This window comes from Phacochoerus africanus, chromosome 5 (genome assembly GCF_016906955.1).
Source record: "Phacochoerus africanus isolate WHEZ1 chromosome 5, ROS_Pafr_v1, whole genome shotgun sequence".
Classification (NCBI taxonomy): Eukaryota; Metazoa; Chordata; class Mammalia; order Artiodactyla; family Suidae; genus Phacochoerus; species Phacochoerus africanus.
This window is the reverse complement of record NC_062548.1, coordinates 54,274,064-54,293,586: the sequence shown is the minus strand read 5'-3', so window position 1 is coordinate 54,293,586 and position 19,523 is coordinate 54,274,064.

The following is a 19,523-nucleotide window of genomic DNA, read 5'->3' as shown; positions in this document are numbered from 1 at the left end:
CCAGCAAACTCTGTGGAAAGGAGAAGCTCGAAAGCAACTCCTGCCATGATCAACCCTCATGTAGAGTTCCCAGGTCAGGGGTCTGATTCAGGTCACAGTTTTGACCTACACTGCAGCTGGGGGAATGCAAGCAGGATCCTTTAACCCAATGTGCCAGGCCAGGGATCAAACTTTGGTCCTGGCCTTAAGAGACAAATGCTGCCAATCCCATTGCGCCACCGCGGGAATTCCTCTAGCTGAATTTTTCAACGTCTTTTTATCTCATCTTCCACTTGCAAAATTATGGGGCAAGATTAACTTCTACACCTTCTACCTCTAAAATTCTTTTTCCAAAAGTGGCTAAACGGTTGATTGGAATGGGAGAAGCAACTCTTTCACAAAGCTCCTTTTCGGCCATTAAGAAACAAAAATACAAGGTCAATATCTTACTGACACCCCGTTGCTTCATGACTCCATGAGGACAAGTCCATCTGTGTCCTCCTCCAAGGTTCCCAAGACATACATTCTCTTTTGTCTTTATTTTTCTGCCACCGCTGCATACATTCTGAAAGCACACTTGTTTGACATCCGCATTTGTATCAACGGCCCGAAGATGGAACTAATCAAGTGCCTAACAGTTGTATAAATTACTTTTGCATCATGCTTCCAGATTCACAATGGGGGGTTTTCCTAAGTCATCTAGCTCTAAAGAATAAGAACACAATCAAGTTTCACTCTCAGCCCACATCCCAATGTCTGACCAAGACTGGAAAGAATGACCACAGATCTCAGCACAGGGGTGCAGTCTGAACACCAGTCTCCCACACAGTCCCCAAAGCCCAGGGTAGCACAGCTGCCTGTGGCCAATCTCTGGACAAATTTTCAGCTGCTGCTGTAGGAGAACATGGACAAGCTGAGAGCAGGGCCGGCAGGGTGCTTGTGGGGGCCAGGAGATGGCAGTCAGAGTGGCCAGCAGAGCAGTCCACGGTGGGTACGTACAAAGGCCAGCACACATAGGAAAGGGCTCAGGCCCTGCAATTCTGCAGCCCCGCAAGAGCACCCCTTTGCATCCCCACCTCTTTCTTGTCAGAGGTCCCCAACACCAGCCCTAAAGTATCTGCGGGTCCCCTTGGCCATCTCCCTGGTACAAGGTCCTGCAGCCTCAGACCACAAGCAACCCCTGTCTAGATACATTCTCTCAAGAATATCAATTGCTGGCTTAGTGGGCTAAGAAACCAGCTAGTATCCATGAGGATGTAGGTTCAATCCCTGGCCTCGCTCAGTGGGTTAAGGATTTGGCTTTGCCTCAAGCTGCACCATAGTTTGCAGATGTGACTCAGATCCAGTGTTCCTGGAGCTGCAGCTCTGATTCGACCCCTAGACCAGGAACTTCCATATGCTGCAGGTGCAGCCCTAAAAAAAAAAAAAAAAAAAAAGCTCTTTGAAATGACAGTGTCGTGTCTTTTCATGCTTTATAAAAAAATTTTCAATGACATCAAACTTTAAAGCACTGAAATTTGAATTTCTGATTCAAATAAAATTCTGAATAAATTCCAGGTGAAGAACTCATATAAACAGTCCAGATTCTTTTAGTTTCATCTTTTGACATAAATCTTTTCCCTAAAATGAGTTCTGAAGAGATATTTTTTGTAATGAAAGAGTAAGTGAATCTAAACCCTGGATGATTACTATATAACATATACTTTTTAATCAGCTTTTGTTGTTGATCAAGAATTTCAATATCAAATTGCATGAGACTAATACCATTTTTAAAAGAAGTGTATTGAGTACTTGCCCTGGAGCAATTGCCGACTTCGCCACAGGAATAGAATTAGTCAACCTGAAGAGCTATATAAAGTGATTTTTTTTTTCATAAGGCTATGATTAAAAATAAAACTAACTTTCTCTTCTGGAATGATGGCAGATCTGATCTAAAATATGCTGTTTTAAAATGAATTATAAACTGTCAGAATTCATGGTTATAAAAAGGGATTTCCAGATATTTCTAATGACTTGAAATTTGTGTTTAATCTAACACACCGCACTGACTATTGAATTTGTGTATCTGTGAATATAAAGATTTATTGTCCCTGGAGGTAATTATTGACCTCAACATCTTATCAGTCAATATTTACTTCTCGGGCCAATAAATCTTGATATAACCTCATGAAAGTCAATATCTGTTTAATAGCGTACATGGAAATCTGTAATAGTTTGATTACAGGCTTCAATGTCATGCTGGCTAGTGAATCCCTTCACATAGAAGGGACATTGAATCAGTTTTTTTCTTTCCAAGACAGCACATCTCTGATGGCTGATGCACTTATTCAAAGCCTAACACGGGGTTGGAAGTAGGCATATAATTCTTTAACTCTTTTTTGCGTACAGGTTTTGCCTCTTCAATCTACTCGTGAGCCCCTGAGAAACCTAAGATTAAGTTAGTACTTCTGTGGTTTCACTCTTCCCTCTGAGCACAGCCAGCTCTTCATCATTACGAATGGCACAGTTGCTGTGGCTGGACAAGTCTTCCAACACTGGGTCCCCCAGGGCTTACTAAGTAAGTCATTGCCCTGCGGATGGGCCCATCTCAGAACGTCTTCCAGACCCGGGAAGGATTCAATACTATCAGAGGCCAAGGCAGCAGAAATGAGTATCTGATGATGGCTATGATGTTCCTCATCCCAGAAGTCAGGAAGCTGAGGCATCTGCGGGGTGTGCTGGAACATTAGAAATTGAAGTTGACAAGGCACGTGACTTTCTGGATGCCCATAGCACATGGGTTGACCAGGCCCCGGAAGAAGAAAATACCGAAATTATTTTTGCTGTTTCATGGGCAGGTTCTGAAACCTTAGGAATGCAGTACAGGGAGTTCCCGTCATGGCTCAGTGGAAATGAATCTGACTAGCATCAGTAAGGATGCAGGTTCGATCCCTGGCCTTGCTCAGTGGGTTAAGGATCCTGCATTACCATGAGCTGTAATGTAGGTTGCAGATGCGGCTCAGATTTGGCGTTGATGTGGCTGTAGCTCCAACTGGACCCCTAGCCTGGGAACCTCTGTATGCCACAGGTGCAGCCCTAAAAAAAAAAAAAAAAAAAAAAAAAAAAAAGAAAGAAAAGAAAAAGAAGAAGAAAGAAAAAGAAGAAGAAAGAAAAAAAAGAAAAGATCCCAGTGCAAAGAACAATTAGGCTACCTCAGAAAGTTCTTTCTATTGACTAAGCACAGATGTAGGCCAACAATTACGTTGCATCCAGGGGTGACACTTTCAGTGGCTTGTAGATGTCTTTGGCAGTGTTTCCATACCCTCTGAGTCTGGATAGCACCACTGGGCTCCTGATGGCCTGAAACAGTAAACTCTACTAGCCTTCCAAGCCTGGCTTGATTTCTGCCTTAGAATCTACTTCTCTTTGTAAACCTGCCCGTTGCTCCAGCAGTTAGGAAACCAAGTGCCTCTCCAGCCTGTGGTGGTTTTCTGGTTTCCCAAAGCAGGCCAATCTGGGCCCGCTGGGGCAGCAAACACTGGGGAAACTCATGTGGACATGATCTATAGCTGGTGGGATTCCTCGTTGCCCATTCATGCAAGGACAGCCCTGAGATCTAGCAGCACGGATGTCATTACTGAGAAATGGCCTGGCCCCTTGAACTTGTAAAGCTCTTTTTTTTTCTTTTCTTTTTTTTTTTTTTTTTGCCGCATCAGCACTTATGGAAGTTCCTGGGCCAGGGATCGAATCTAAGCAACATCTTCGACCTATGCCACAGCTGTGGCAATGCTGGATCCTTAAGCCACTGTGCTACAGTGAGAACTCCTAGACAATGCAGTTTTTATGAGGTGTGGTCAGGAAAGTGCCAACTCCTCTCCTGATGTGATCAGGTGCAAGAATGCAAAAATAATAAGTCATGGATATGATGGAACCTTGGCTTCTGCCATCCACCACCAGCTCTACGTCTGTGGTGGGAAGTAGCCTTCAGTCCTTCTCAGGCATGGCATGCGTGGGTTGAGCCTGCAAGGAAGAGCTGAAGTCCAAACCTTGACAGTGGGGTAGGCTGCACCCACAGCATATGAAGTTTCCCAGGCTACAGGTCCACAGGATCCAAGCCAAGTCTGTGGCCTACACCACAGCTCACGGCAATGCCGGATCCTTAACCCACTGAGCAAGGCCAGAGATCAAACTCTCAACCTCATGGGTACTAGCTGGATTCACTTCCACTGTGCCCCAATGGGAACTCCAAGGCTGACTCTTTTCTGAGATCAGTCTCAGGTCAGATAATATTTATTCCTCTGTTTATGCTGCCAACCAAAATAATGTTCCTAAAAACAGTACCCCTGCCTATGGACACCTCTTGCCATTTAAACATCCAAGAGGCCACTTACTGATGCAGCCATAGAGGGCACTAAAGCATGGTTAAAAATGGCTGGTGACTATACCTGGCTGATAGGAGATGGTCATTTATAAGAACAAGCTGGGAGAGAGTCATTATCCCAGCAGGTGTCATAAGACCATCATCTGTGACCTTTCAGGAAATATCACTTTCAAATCTTCTCCCATAGCTTGGGAACCCCTGTCATCCTGAAGAAAAGAAAAGCATCACACACAGTTCACAGGATACCCAGCCAACAGATAATGCTGTCTGCAGCATCATGTCCACCCAGACTTTGGCCCAGATTGTAGTCCAGATGCTCAGCTACGTGGGAAAGTCAGGGTCCTGGGAAAACAATATTTCCTACAGTTGTGTCGATTCCCCAGCCACAACTCTGGGGTCACTAGAAGACAGATGAGAGGAGGGAGAAGGTGAACTCTTCCAGCCTTGGGACTATCAGGGTGGCTTCATTTCAGACATATGGGCCAGTCAGTACACTAATTTGGGACAAGCACTGTGTCAGTGCAGGTTGTCTTGATTTGGCTGTCCCCAGGTTCAAGTTCTCTCTCACCGTTTGAGAATTAAGGGCCACTGTATCTATGGGGGAGAGTCCAGTGTTGTGCTCTCTGAGCAGGGAAGGGTCCACCATCTGACTTGCATCTGAATATCCTCACTTTTAATTATGGTCAGATATTGGCAGTTGGACATCTGATGCCCCTGCCATGATGCTGAAGCCTCCCCTGAGAATCCTGGTACGTTCAGGAGGTAGTTATCTAACCACATCAGGATCACCCCTCCACTTTGGTGCTTTCCCGTCTGAACCTCATAAGGACACGAGTACAATTGTGGCTTCCTTACTTCTCTGCCATCCCGATGGTATGCACCTTCTCTAATATCCCCTCAGTATCTAGTCCTCATACCTCCCATATCACAAAGAGGCACCAGACATGTGAGTGGACAAGCCTCCAGAAGATTCTAGTTGTGGACATTTGAATCCTCCGAGCTGAGGCTCCAGACCCAAGATGGCAGAGACACAGCTGCTGCTGTACCAAGTCTGAATTCCTAACCCACGGGTTCCAAAAGCCTGATGAAGGAGGGGTCTTGTTATGCCACTAAGTTTGGGGTGGTTTTTATGCAGCAGGGAATAAAACCAAATTGTGGAAGCTGTGCCTACCAGACGGAGGAATATAGATTTCATCCTGCAGGTCAATGATTTTCTAGCTCTGGCCACAGCCTCCAGGAAGGCAGGCTTAGGAAGGAAAGGCAGAGCATTTACTCCTTGTTCATCATCAGAACATACATGCTGAAATTACAGTGGAGCACAAGATGTGTAATAATATGTAGCAGGATGATTGAAAATATAGATTTAGCAGTCAGGTGTCTTTATAGCTTTGGGGAAGTTACCTAATTCTCTTTTCCTCAATTTCCACATTCAAAAAAAATAAAGACACTGGTTTCCAGGGAAGATTAAGAGAGAAGGGATGAAGGTCAAACGAAGAGGATTTTTAGGCAAGTGGAACTATTTTTTATGTTATTTATTATAACGGTGGATTTATGATCTCATGAATTTGGTAAGACTTTATAGAACTGTATTCCACAAAGAGGGACCCATAGTGTAAACTGTACTTTTTAAGAAATTGTGCCATACCAGTGCAAGATGTTAATAATGGAGAAAACTGGAAAGAGAGGTAGTGTATAGGACTTTGTGTAATTTCAGGCTTTCTTTAAACCTAAAATTACTGCCACAAGTTCCCATCATAGCTCCCAAGCAACAAATCTAACTAGCATCCATGAGAACACAGGTTCAATCCTCAGCCTCACTCAGAGGGTTAAGGATCCAGTGTTGCTATGAGGTGTGGTGTAGGTCACAGACTCAGATCTGGCATTGCTGTGGCTGTGGTGCAGGCTAATGGCTACAGCTCAGATTTGACCACTAACCTGGGAACCTCCATATGCCACAGGTATGGCCCTGAAAAAGGCAAAAATAAAATAAAATAAATTCAAATAAAATTGCTGTAAAAATAAGGTCTTTTAATTTTAAAAATGTAAAAAAAAAAAAGATGAAAGTGAGATAAAGACATTTCCCCTCCAAAAATACTAATAAACCTAATTTCACAAGATTGTGCAAAGATGGTGTACAAAAATGTAACTATGGTGTTTGGCACACAAACCGACCAATAATAATCATATTATTAATGTTAGTTATTTTAATTGCTTTATTAATTTATTTAACATATTTTATTCATATCTATGTTGCACCATTTTTTCCTCCAGTTTTATTGAGATGTAATTGATACACAGCACTTGAAGGTGAATGGCCTATTGATTTGACTTGCAGACACTGTGAGATGGTCATCATAAGAACTTCAGGGAACATCTGTCATCTTAGATGGATACAAAATTGAAGAAGTAGAAAAAGAAATGTTAAAATAAAAATGCAACAAAAACATTTCCGGGAGTTCCCGTCGTGGCTCAGTGGTTAACGAATCCAACTAGGAATCATGAGTTTGCAGGTTTGATCCCTGGCCTTGCTCAGTGGATTAAGGATCCGGCGTTGCCAAGAGCTGTGGTGTAGGTTGCACATGCGGCTCGGGTCCTGCGTTGCTGTGGCTCTGGCATAGGCTGGCAGCTACAGCTCCGAATGGACCCCTAGCCTGGGAACCTCCATATGCCGCGGGAGCAGCCCTAGAAAAGGCAAAAAGATTAAAAAAAAAGAAAGAAAAAAGACATTTCCAAAAAAAAAAAAAGAAAAAAAACGCCAAAAGTCCTTCCAAAAAAGCCTTTTCTTAAGAGAGATAATACCACAAAGAGTAGAATGAAGACATTTTGTTCTGTCTATAAACAGTGTGGCTATTGTCTATGAAATCATATTCCTAACACAGAATAGCTTCCATTGGACCCTGTGCTGGTGCAGCGGTTCAGCATCTCCTCCAGGTGTGTGATGCCCCTGCACCTGCATACGCTCCATTGGGAGGCCTGGTCCAGGTATGGGCCCATAGTCTAATATTTTATCTCCCATTGCTCTCCAAGCTCACAGTCAGGCCTATGCTACCCTAACATACTGCACCTTCCACCTGATGCTAACTTCCCTCACACTGGCTCGCTACACCCACAATACTACTCAAGTGAGATCTCTGGACCCACCGTAACTTTTGGGGATTACAGCCATTAGCTACTCAAGGTGTGGGAAATAGGAGTAGTTCCTCATGGCAAGGTCACAGTGCAAAAGACTTGGATATAAGAAGGACATTAATTGGGGCTGGCAATGTAGTCATTCAACCACAGGGGTAGAGATGAAAGATAACACATTTTTAATATGCTCTCTAGAGTGTAAAAGAATCCTTTACACATCAAAGTTTCAGGATCTCAGAAGGTACCAAGAAATAACCAGGCTCAGAGCCCATGTCTTATAAAGTCAACACTTAAGTGACACCCATGCCGCAAGAGTCATTATGGGTTTCATCACCTCCTGTTTTCAGGAGGAAGGATCTGTTAGCTCCATGGATTAGAATAGAGAGACATGGTAAACCATGAGACCTGCTAGGTTGTTGTAGTGACTTGGGTGTGAAGTGACAAGTCCCTGGAAAATCAAGGTGTCAGCCAGGCTGCATTCCTTTCTGAGGTCCCTAGAGGAGAATCCATCTCTTTGCTTTTTCCAGCTCCTAAAGGTAGCCTGCAACCTTTGGATGGTGGTCCCTTACTCTGCCTTCAAAGCCAGCAGTGCAACATCTTTAGTATCTTCAATATCTGCTGACTCTGACCTTTCTGTCTCCCTCTTTCCCTTACAAGGACCCTTGCAATGACCTCAGCCCACCTGGATAATCCAGAAGAACCTCTCCATCCCAATACCTTTGGTTTCATCACATCTGTTTAAGTCCATTATGCCTGATAAGACAACATATTCAGAGACTCTGGAAATTAAGATGTGGCTACCTTTAAGGGTCATTATTCTGTTCCCTCCACCATTTTTCCATTCTGGGGAACTTCTGAGGAGCTGCCAGGCAGAATGAAGAGTGAGGAAGTGGGGGGGCATCTACCTACTAATTCTCATTCCTGATCAACTGAGGGTTTTCCTGGGGGCATTAAAACTCAGGCACTTCCTGGCTGCCTGGTCTATGGGCTAAGTGAGCATCTATGGGAGAAGAGAAAGCCTCAGGCAGAAAACTGAGAGACAGGGGTACTTGGATGGGATGCTCTCTTCAAGGATGGCAACTGTGCCCCCAGCTCAGCCCTAAAGTCAACTAAGGAATTATGAGGCAAGTCAACAGCCAACATGGGCACTGATCACTTCTAGACCAAAATTATACTAGCAGGCTCTTCCATCCCCTGGATGAATTATTCTGCCCCCTCTCTTTCCATTCTCTTTTTTGAAAGCATATTTGCAGATCAAGGACCAGCAGAAATTTAACCTCGCCTTTGAAGCATTTTGAGGGTTGGTAACTTTCTCTGCTTTTCCTGAGAGTTTATTTCCTAGCCTCTGTGACCTGACACCACCTGTCTATTCTATAACAATATCTACTATTTCAGCACCATCTCTGTTCTGTAACTTGACAGCAATTCCTTGAAAGCAGGAGCTATTGTTTTTTTTTTTTTTTTTAATTAAAATATAGTTGGAGTTCCCGTCGTGGCGCAGTGGTTAACGAATCCGACTAGGAACCATGAGGTTGTGGGTTCGGTCCCTGCCCTTGCTCAGTGGGTTAACGATCCGGCGTTGCCATGAGCTGTGGTGTAGGTTGCAGATGCGGCTTGGATCCCGCGTTGCTGTGGCTCTGGCATAGGCTGGTGGCTACAGCTCCGATTCCACCCCTAGCCTGGGAACCTCCATATGCCACAGGAGCGGCCCAAGAAATAGCAACAACAACAACAACAACAATAACAACAACAACAACAAAAAAGACCAAAAAAATATATATATATAGTTGATTTACAATGTTGTGCTCATTTAATGCTGCACAGCATAGTGAGCCAGTCATAGATATGTATACATTCTTTTTCTCATATTATCTTCCATCATGGTCTATCCCAAGAGATTGGATATAGTTCCCTGTTCTGTACAGCAAGACCTCATTGCTTATCCATTCTAAATGTCATAGTTTGAATCTACTAAGTCCCTCCCACTCCTTCCCCCTCCCATTGGCAACCACAAGTCTGTTCTCTATGTTTGTGAATCCATTTCTGTTTTGTATATAGGTACCAAAAAAAAATAAAAAGCTAGAGTTTTAAAAATAAGTAATTTATTTTCTTTTTTTGTGTGTCATACCCTTGACACATGGAAATTCCTGGGACAGGGACTGATCCAGTGCCACAGCTGTAACCAGAGCCACAGCAGTGACAACTGCCAGATCCATAACCTGCTGAGCCATCGGGGAATTTCTTTGTTTCCAGCTGGAGGAGTGGCGCTCAGTTGATGGGTGGTGAACAAGAACCTAGAAAGCTCAGGGCTGTGCTAGGTCAGGAGTCACTTTAGAACCAGAGCATGGGTTTGCCCAGCCGGTTATCAAGAATTTTTCTGCATTGAGTGAGTGCTTGTGGTTGGTTCAGGAAGGATAGAAGGGGTTTCACTTGGGGCCTTCCTTCACCTTCTCTTCTCTGTTGGTTTATTTATACCTGAACCTCAGGTTTTATAGAAAGAAAAAAAAAAAAAGGCATGTGTTGGTAAACCAAAGGTCACATGTATTTTGAGCACTGAGTGTAACTGGACCTAAAATCCACCCACTGCCAAAGTTAACCACACAGGAATGCTACCTTAACCACGAATCCCTTGGGGCCCTTCCTGCCCAGAACATCCCTGCTGGGCTTTGGTCCTTTGATCCACTTCCCTGTCCCCATCAGTGGACAGGTCTCTGCCAATGAAAGTCAGGCGGAACGGCAGGTTTAGAGGCAAAGTCGGCAGGAGACCACAGCCATGACTTCATCTGTCATTGCTTGTAAGAGGTGAAATAAACCCTTTATTTTCAAGAGGCCAGTGAATGCCTAAGCAGAGCGATGGGCTTTAGGAAATGGCATTGACTATTTTAAGCTCTGGATGGTGCAATCTGGATGTCAGCGAATGGGCTGCTTTTATTTAGAAAGACATTATTATAATGATTACTCATATCATTACCTATTGCAAAAGACGCTCCCTCATGACTTTACTGTTCATGGGAATTGCAAAGTGGCTACCTAGAGCTTCATCCTTTAAATCGCTTGCATGTTGGTTTTCGTCGGATAAGTGTAATTGTGGTCTGATGAGTTTAAATGAGGCAGACACATACTATCCAGAAGGTGGGCTTTATCATTTTATTTTCATATCCTTTGATCTCCTGTTCTCCATGTCATTTATGTCCTAGAGTGAAAGATTATTTCAGAGAATAAGCACAACTGATGGGACGATGTGATTTAAGCCCAGACTGGAGATGAGCTGACTTTCCACAGCTATTTCCATGGATTGTGAACTCTGCTGCATCTCTCTTCCTACATCAGATTCTCCGAAGGAGAAATAGATGGCAGATATTCATTTATTCATTCATCAATGTATTGCTATTCAAAAAACATTTATTAATGCCTCCCTTACCATTTTATATCAATGTCAGGTCATAGGAATTTGCAAAGAAGTTGATATCGGCTATGTCACTGGATTAACATTATCATGAAAGCAGTGATATAATGAGAGAGAAATATAATTATTAAATTATATTGTATTTTATTCAACACAAGTTTCTTCCAGAATGTAACACACTCATCGAACTCTGTTAAGTAAGACTTGAGGCAGAGTTTAGTGTTGGTATTTGGAAATTGCTTTCAGGTAACAATTAACACATTGCTTATGATATTCTTTTGGATATCATGTATAAGACACAAACTTTTTATGAGTATAAAAATAACACAGGAGTTCCTGCTGTGATCCAATGGATTAAGGACCAGGCATGGTCTCTGGCAGCGCCAGTTCAATCCCTGGTCCAGTGCAGTGAGTTAAGGGTCCAGCATTACCACAGCTGTGGTAAGGGGCAAAGCTGAGGCTCAGCTTCGATCCCTAGCCCAAGAAGTTACATATGCCATGAGTGTGGCCAAAAAAGAAAAAAATAATAATACAAAAATTCTAAATTAAATTAAGTGCTATTTGTCATTATTCTCCTAGTCAACTAGAGCAGAATTTTTGGCATTATCTTTGATTCTTTTCTCTGTCTCATCCCACAGAGTCAATCAAGCCTGTAAATGTTGATATCAGGCAGGCCAGATAACAAGGCCAGAGTCAAATTCCTGCTTTTATAATTCTGATTAATATTATTTATTTTCAACTATACATGGATGAGTTGAAACCATACTTAAAGCAATATTGATACTGAACCACAGAATTAATATAACTTAAAAGATTCACAGGGGGGTTCCCCATCATTGCTCAGTGGAAACAATCTGACTAGCTTCCATGAGGACACAGGTTTGATCCCTGGCCTTGCTCAGCGGGTTAAGGATCTGGCGTTGCTATGAGCTGTGGTGTAGATCACAGACGCGGCTCTGATCTGGTGCTGCTGTGGCTGTGGTGTAGGCCAGTGGCTACAGCTCCGAATTGACCCCTAGCCTGGGTCAGGCCCTGAAAAGACAAAAAAAAAAAAAAATTCATGTAAGTTTCAATTTTTACTATAGTCTTTCACTCATAAAATACATTTATTCTTTAAAAATGCATTATTCAAAATTTCACAGTGGTCTCTTCCAGGTCTTCCCCTGACACATACACACTCATCCTTACCCAGTCCTGGCCATACCCTAGATATCAACTTCTTTTACAAACAAGCATTCACAGATCTTCCATTTATTTGCACCTGTTCTCAGCTCAAAGCATTGCCATGTCCCCATGTTCTCAGAAAATAAAGCTCCCTTCCTCCTAACTCACAAGTCTTTCAGAATCTGGCCCCAGCTAAAATGTCACCTGAGGCCAATCTACTCTTCCAATAAGAGTGGCTGACAGCCTGGCCTTTGCGTGTCATTTGCCCATTTTAATGCTTGAGCCTTTTTTATAGAATCCACCACCCCCATCCAAAGGTCCCTTCCCAAATCTCCAAACTTCCAGAAACCTTCTCTTTTCAGCACAATCCATGTGGTCCTCTCAATTCTAAATCCCTATGGCCATTTTCCCCCAAAATAATTTCACTTAGTTATGGGTCGTCCTTTCATATAGGCACTTTATAGTATGTATTAATAGAATCTCTGTAAGGAGAGTTTAATCCTGAAAGGGATTTTTTTTTTCATTCACCAGTGTGCCTAGCCCAGCATCTTGCACATCATTTCAGCACATCAGAAGCATGCCTTGATGAATTGATATGGCACAAACTCAAGCAAAATCACTCAGAATATGTTTCCAATATATATCCTGATATGTAATCTTTTTAATCTTATGTTGATCTGCATAAATCACTCTACATTCCAACTAAATTTAAGAGATGTTCAAAACAAAAGAACAAAATTCTATAGCTTGACGTCTTTGGTGACTTCTTTATTTGAAGGTGAAGTATTTATCCCTGCCTTATTTATGAAATGGTATCTATCTCAACCACTTGAAAAGTGCAACACTAAAAAATCAAGATTTTTGTTGTGAACGACAATAAGGAGTTGGTTGAGGCATGTTGCCTTGTGGAAGGTGCCCCTTCAAACTCAAAAGTAGACCTGTAGTCATAAGTGGTAAGTCCATTAAGATGGGGGGACCCTGCCATTGTCTTTAGCTGAAAAGTCCTTTGGCAGCAGCAGATTTTTTTTTTAATCAAAGTATAGTTAATCTACAATGTTGTGCCAATTTCTGCTGTACAACAAAGTGACTCAATTATATCTATGTATACATTCTTTTTTTAAAATTATTTTCTAGCATGGTTTATCCCAGATTGGAAATAGTTCCTGTTGGTAGCAGTGGATTTTTACCCCATTCCCTAAATCTCCCAGGCTTCTGTGTGGTTCTTAATGGATCTTGGATGTGCTTGACCAAGGGAATCATTGTAGCACACATTGCTTAGTAGTTGACAGTGGACACAAGGCTATGATAATAATGCTCACCCTACCATTGATCCCACAGCATGAATGACCCTTAGGCTCACTGATCTGCCAATTGGATATAAAAAAGAAGCATTAATAAATATTTAAAATAAATTCTTTGACTTCCGGTTCCTACAAGATAGCAGATTTTCCTCCCTGGCTCTTCCTTCTAAGGACAATTATAATACCTGGGAATAGCCCAAGAGGCCACCAATATAAGTTTCAAAGGGAGAAAGAGGCAGGAGAACTTATGAGTGATCCCAAGACTAGAGGAAAAATAACAAGGAGAGGGCATCTTAGGGCCATCCACCCAATAGCAGATGTGAAACCAAGCCTGACGTCTCCCAACCTTGGACTGAGTTGTCAGGGTCCAGCCAGCAGCACAGATGAGCCCAGAAGCATGAGAAAGGAAGATGAATGTGGATCCTGCTGAACCAAAGCATGGGTTCATAACAGCCCCATTCAAGTGTCCTGTAGTAAGTGTGCTGAACAGCCTGTAGTACATCGAATCATGGAAAACTCCACAGCAATCAAACACAACTACTACTCAGTCTGGGTCATATAATAAAATACCACAGACTGGGTGGCTTATAAATATCAGAAAATTATTTCTCACAATTCCATAGGCTGGAAGTCCAAGACCAGGGTGCCAGCATGATGGGGTGAGTGTCTGCTTCCAAACCACAGGCTTCCTGTATCCTCAGGTGGTGGAGGGGATGGGTGAGGAGGCTCTGTGGAGGTTAGGATTAAAAGGGCACTGATCCCAGGGATGAGGGCACCATCCTCATGACCTCAGCACCTCTCCAAGGTCCTGTTTCCTAATACTTTCTCTGGGGGTTAGGATTCAAGATGATGAATTTTCAGGAGACATATTCATATCACTGCAAACTAGCTATTGATCCATGAACCTTCATGGATGACTCTCCCAGAAATGATCCTTAGTTTAAAAAGTCAGTCCATAAGGCTCTATACTGTGATTCTATTTCCATAACATTCTGGAAACAACAAAGTTAAGTAAAAAGTGAAAGTAGTTGCCAGGATCAGGATCAAGCCTAGAGTAAGGGTAGCTGGTGTGCTGATAAGACACTGACAGACAACTGCAGAGCTCCTCCAGGCTGAGAAGCATTGATAGAAGAATCTAAAATCTAAACAGCTTTAACGCACATCTCAAGACCTCCCTGTGAATGGACTCCAGCTCCTCAGTCACTGCCTTGCATGCAAGTCTGTTTCCCACCCGCTGAGATGAATGTCCCTCCCCTAAATGAAGTCCTGTCTTCCCTGGGTCCCCACAGAGTTGCAGCCTCCTGGCTTCTGTCCACCTCTCAGACCGCTCCTTTTCTGTCCCTTCTGCAGATTTCGTTCCTCTGAAAAGGAATTCAGTGACTACTCAAGGCTCTCTATCACAGTTTGCAATTCAGTATTCTTTTTTGTTTTCTCTTTTGTCTTTTTAGGGACTCACCCACCTACTCGAGCTGCTGCAGTGACGGCACCAGATCCTTAACCTGGTGTGCCACCTGGGAATTCCAGTGATGTGTGTTTAAACGCATATCATTGAAACTTCAGTTGAGGAAGGCAAAGCTGAGGTATGAGATGGCAACTGAATTAATCCAGCTGGGGAAAAATGAAATCTTTAGAACCAGAATAATCTGTTGAAAAGAGAAGTCTGGAGCTTTGCTGTTTGAGGCTTATCTGTTTTAAGCAAATTTCTGAGCATTCTTTTGGATTCATCTAGTTAACATTAAAGATCCAACTGCCATTAGATTCCCAGGGAGGTGTAAGAACCACATCTTCACATTTAAATATTAAAACCCAGAGGTAAAAGTCATCCTAGCACTGTTTATTACTATAGGAAATTCAGTACTCTGCAAGATTACAGATTTAAAGACTAAAGGAAGTAGCATTGGCTTTTGGAGAAATAAAAGTAGTAGGAAGCATTAATAATAATAACAAAAGCATTTCAGATAACATCCGAGAATCCTAGATTTTTACCAAAACTGTTCTTCAGCAATGAACAGAGGAGATGGTAAACCTTCCTATAGAATAATAACCATAACACCCTCCTGCCACCACCACCAACAATAACAAAAAACTCATTGCAGGAGAAAAGAAGGGGATACCCATTTACCACATTCAAAAATCAGAGGTCACATCCTGAACAACAAAAGAACACCAAAAAAATCTAGGTTTATCCCAATGTTGTAGACCAGTTATATTAAGCAAAGGAAGGGCAGGGTCTCTTCTTCTCCCAGCAATTGTTTGGTTGGTTTCAGTAGTGGCAATATCCTGCACTAGGAGCATTTGAAGTGTTTAAACCAAATAAATACAATTTCTGCCCTCGAGGAGTGTGAAACATAAACAATGTGCGAGATGTTTGAATACCTACAAATGAAGTGGGTGATCAGAGAAGCAGGAAGAAATACAACTAAAATCCAGGTGATGGGCATAGACTCGTAAAGAATAGGATGGTTCCTTCTCTAAGACAGAAGAGAGGAGGAGGAGAGAATGAGCAATGATGGGCCATGAGCATTTAAATGATTGGCTTTTTTGGACCACACCAGTGGCATATGGAAGTTCCCAGGCTAGGGGTCAAATCAGAGCTGTTGCCACTGGCCTACAGCACAACCACAGCAATGCCAGATCCAAGCCGTGTCTGCAACCTACACCACAGTTCATGGCAACGCTGGCTCTTTAACCCACTGAGCAGGGCCAGGGATTGACCCCACATCTTCATGAATACTAGTTGGGTTTGTTACCTCTGAGCCACCACGGGAACTCCCTAAACGACTGACATTTAATGGAAGAACTGAAACCTTCTAACTTAGGGGCACAGCTATACATTTGCGGGATAAAAATAAAAAGAGAGAGAGACCAAAAGTACATAGAATTTCTAATTTTAAAAAAATAATAAGGAAGACTATGTCCTCATCTTGAGCAGTGTCTTTTGTCCTATCCTGCAAATTTAAAAAATATACTAAAGGACACTTTGCATGAATAAAAAACATCAAAATCAGTGTGGAATTGAGGAAGGTAAATGAATAGAGCTATGTTTCATGATACTTCTGGATCTAGAGCAGACGTAAATGAAAATGTAGGCTGTGCAATTGTGATGTGACTTAATTGCAATTTTGAGGAAAAAATAGTTATAAGAAAAGATTTGCATCATCATACTTTTCCATCTTCACACTTCCTTATCTTCATATTTTCAAAGAAACTAAATGTGTTCACAGAGACCACAATAAATAATAAACTCAGTCCTTCAATTAGAAATATTCAGAGGTGATTTACTTCACACAGTGCAGAAATTCTTTTTATTTTTTCTTTTTTTCATGGCCACCCCCACAGCACGTGGAAATTCCCAGGCCAGGGATTGAATCCACGCCCCAACAGTGACCGGCGCCACTTTTGGTAACAAAGCTGGACTCACTCTTAAGCCACTGCACCACAAGGGAACTCCTAGTGCTGGAACTCTCATAATATTACCAACCACTCATTGTCCAGCTGCTGCCTGAATGAGTTTTTGTAAGATTTTATTTTTTCTAATCTAGTTGATTTATAATGTTCTGTCAATTTCTGCTGTGCAGGAAAGTGATTCGGTCATACACATATATATATATATATTCTCGAATGATTTTGAATATAGTAAGCTCACCATATTTCTGAAAACACTTTTCCATTTAGAGGCAGAAGTTTCCTTTTTCTATGAAGTGGGATCTGCCAACCACTTCTAGCGTAAGAAGGGATAAATCTAGCTATTCAATAAGACAATGGCTGGCCCACCCCCGAGTGTTCTAGTCTCCAAGCTAATGATCCCCCTTATTTCTTTTTCTCCTTATTTTTTTCTCCTCCTAAAGAATTTGAACATAAACTATTTACAGTCTGGTCCTGATCCGAAATAATTCAGAAATCAATTAGCTCCGCTGACCACCCCACCTCCTCACCATCAACAGACAATTTTCTAGGGAAGTTAGTGGGACATTAATATCTCTTCATAGAAAAATACATTATCATTTTTCCCGAAAAACAGTGATGGGTAATCTTAACCTTTTGATCCCATAGCAGCTGAATAGTCCAGAATCTGGAAAAAAAAAATTGTTTCTTAAACACTTGGTAAATTGTCACATTGGACATGGTTAACCAGTGATAACCTTGAACCCTGTGTTAAATTTTATTCTGCCCAGCTGTTAGCTCCCACCTTTGCAATAAGCTCAGGCCTGAATGCAGTGATGACACTGACTCTAACCTGGACCACGAATTAAACTAAAATAACCCTCCCTATACTTTTGATGTTTCATTTTCAATCTTGGACATTCACAGCCAGGCTATGTCCTCAACTGACTAATGGCCTTGCCTAGGAATTGCAGTTCCTGAAATTACAAGTAGTTCTGTTCAGTTCTGATCTATCTGAGTTCCTGGTATTCTTGACCATTGAGCATAGAGCCTGGTGGTCATTAAAAACTTAATACACTGTAATGATGATAGTAATAACTGTAATACTAGTTAACACATACTGAGAACTTTCAGACACATAAAGCTTTTTATTTCAAAAACAAAATACTCAATGAGGCAGGTCAAAGGTTAATAATCCGGCTTTTGGATCTATTTCTCTGTGTAGCTTCTCCCTCATGCCTGCAAGAGGGCTGCTGTAGTCTTCACGAAACACCTCCAAAAATAAAAAGGAAGGGCGGAAGAGAGCTTTCTTTGTCTAGATACATCTTATTTCTTTATATAAAAGAAGGAACGTTTTTTTCTCCATCAGCCCTCTGATAACCTTTTTCCAGGTCCCATTAGGCAGGATGTAAACATGTGTCTATCTTTTAACCAATTCCTAGAAAAAGGTAAAGGGATTGCTAAAATTAACTTAGTTTCAAAAATTCTCATCCCCTGATACTAGGGCAAGAATCTACCAACTCTGCATGTGTTGTTGTTCAAAACCTGACTGTCCTTATTACTCAACATAAAATTTAAAACCTGATTGTCTGAGCTAGGGATTATGGCAGGAAGTTCTTGGCAGAGCCCTGTCTGACCAAGGTAGATCTTATTAGGATTCTCGTTAAATAGATGAGGAAACTGAAGCTAAGAAGAAGAGTTAAATAACCAGCCCAGGGTCACACAGCAAGCATGTGGCAGAGATGTGACTTGAGCCCTGTCTCAGTCAAGTGATTTATTTAATAATTTATTTATTTATGGCTTTTTAGGGCCATACCGTGGCATATGGAGGTTCCCAGGCTAGGGGTCGAATCAGAGCTGCACCTGCTGGCCTACACCACAGCCACAGCCATGCAGGATCTGAGCCACGTCTGCAACATACACCACAGCTTACAACAAAGGGGGATTCTCAGCCCACTGAGCGAGGCCAGGGATCGAACCCACATCCTCAAGGATCATTGTCAGATTCTCTTCTGCTGCGCCACAATGGGAACTCCTGCAAGTGATTTTAGAATCCAAACCCTCCTCAAGTAAGCTGTGCTGGTCCTCAGGGAGTACAAATGAAGCCTGATACAATTTCCACACCATCCTCTGGGAAATGGAGAAAACGATTGCTTTTTCTTTCCAATTCTCCATAAGAAATATTCTAGATTGTCACGGAAAGACAGAATTCCAGAGAGAGAACACCATGGCACAAGGTTCTTGCCTCGCTCCTTGGTATCAGCGAAATGGAGGAGAAAACACCCTTCCAGAAGTAACACCTGGGCAGGGGGAGGGTCCCAGGAGCTCTTGGCGCAGCTCTGGAAGCAGTGAGATGGGGGTGGGAGTGGAAGCAGAGTCCCCAGGGCTATAGTGACTCTGGAGAGCTTACTCCACAGGAAGGTCGCACAAAGGTTTAGTCTCACCTGCCCTAGTCCCTTCCTGTGCAGTGCTCTGTACTTTAACAATCTCTAATTCCTAGAGAAGAAAAGCCTTCAGCCCACATCTGCCAACCTGATCCTATACTCCTCAGTTAATCATTTAAGACCTTTTATTATCTCATCCCTTTCCTAAACTTGCTTTCTCCAACTCACTTACAAAAATGGACCAGTTCACACAAGTAGCCCGCACACATATTGTGTGTACCCCCACCCACTTTTGTTTCACACACAACATACACACACTCACTCACCACATATACCCATACTTACACCACACAGTCATTCACATAGGCATGCATACATAGATACCCACACACATACACACTCACTGTATACATATT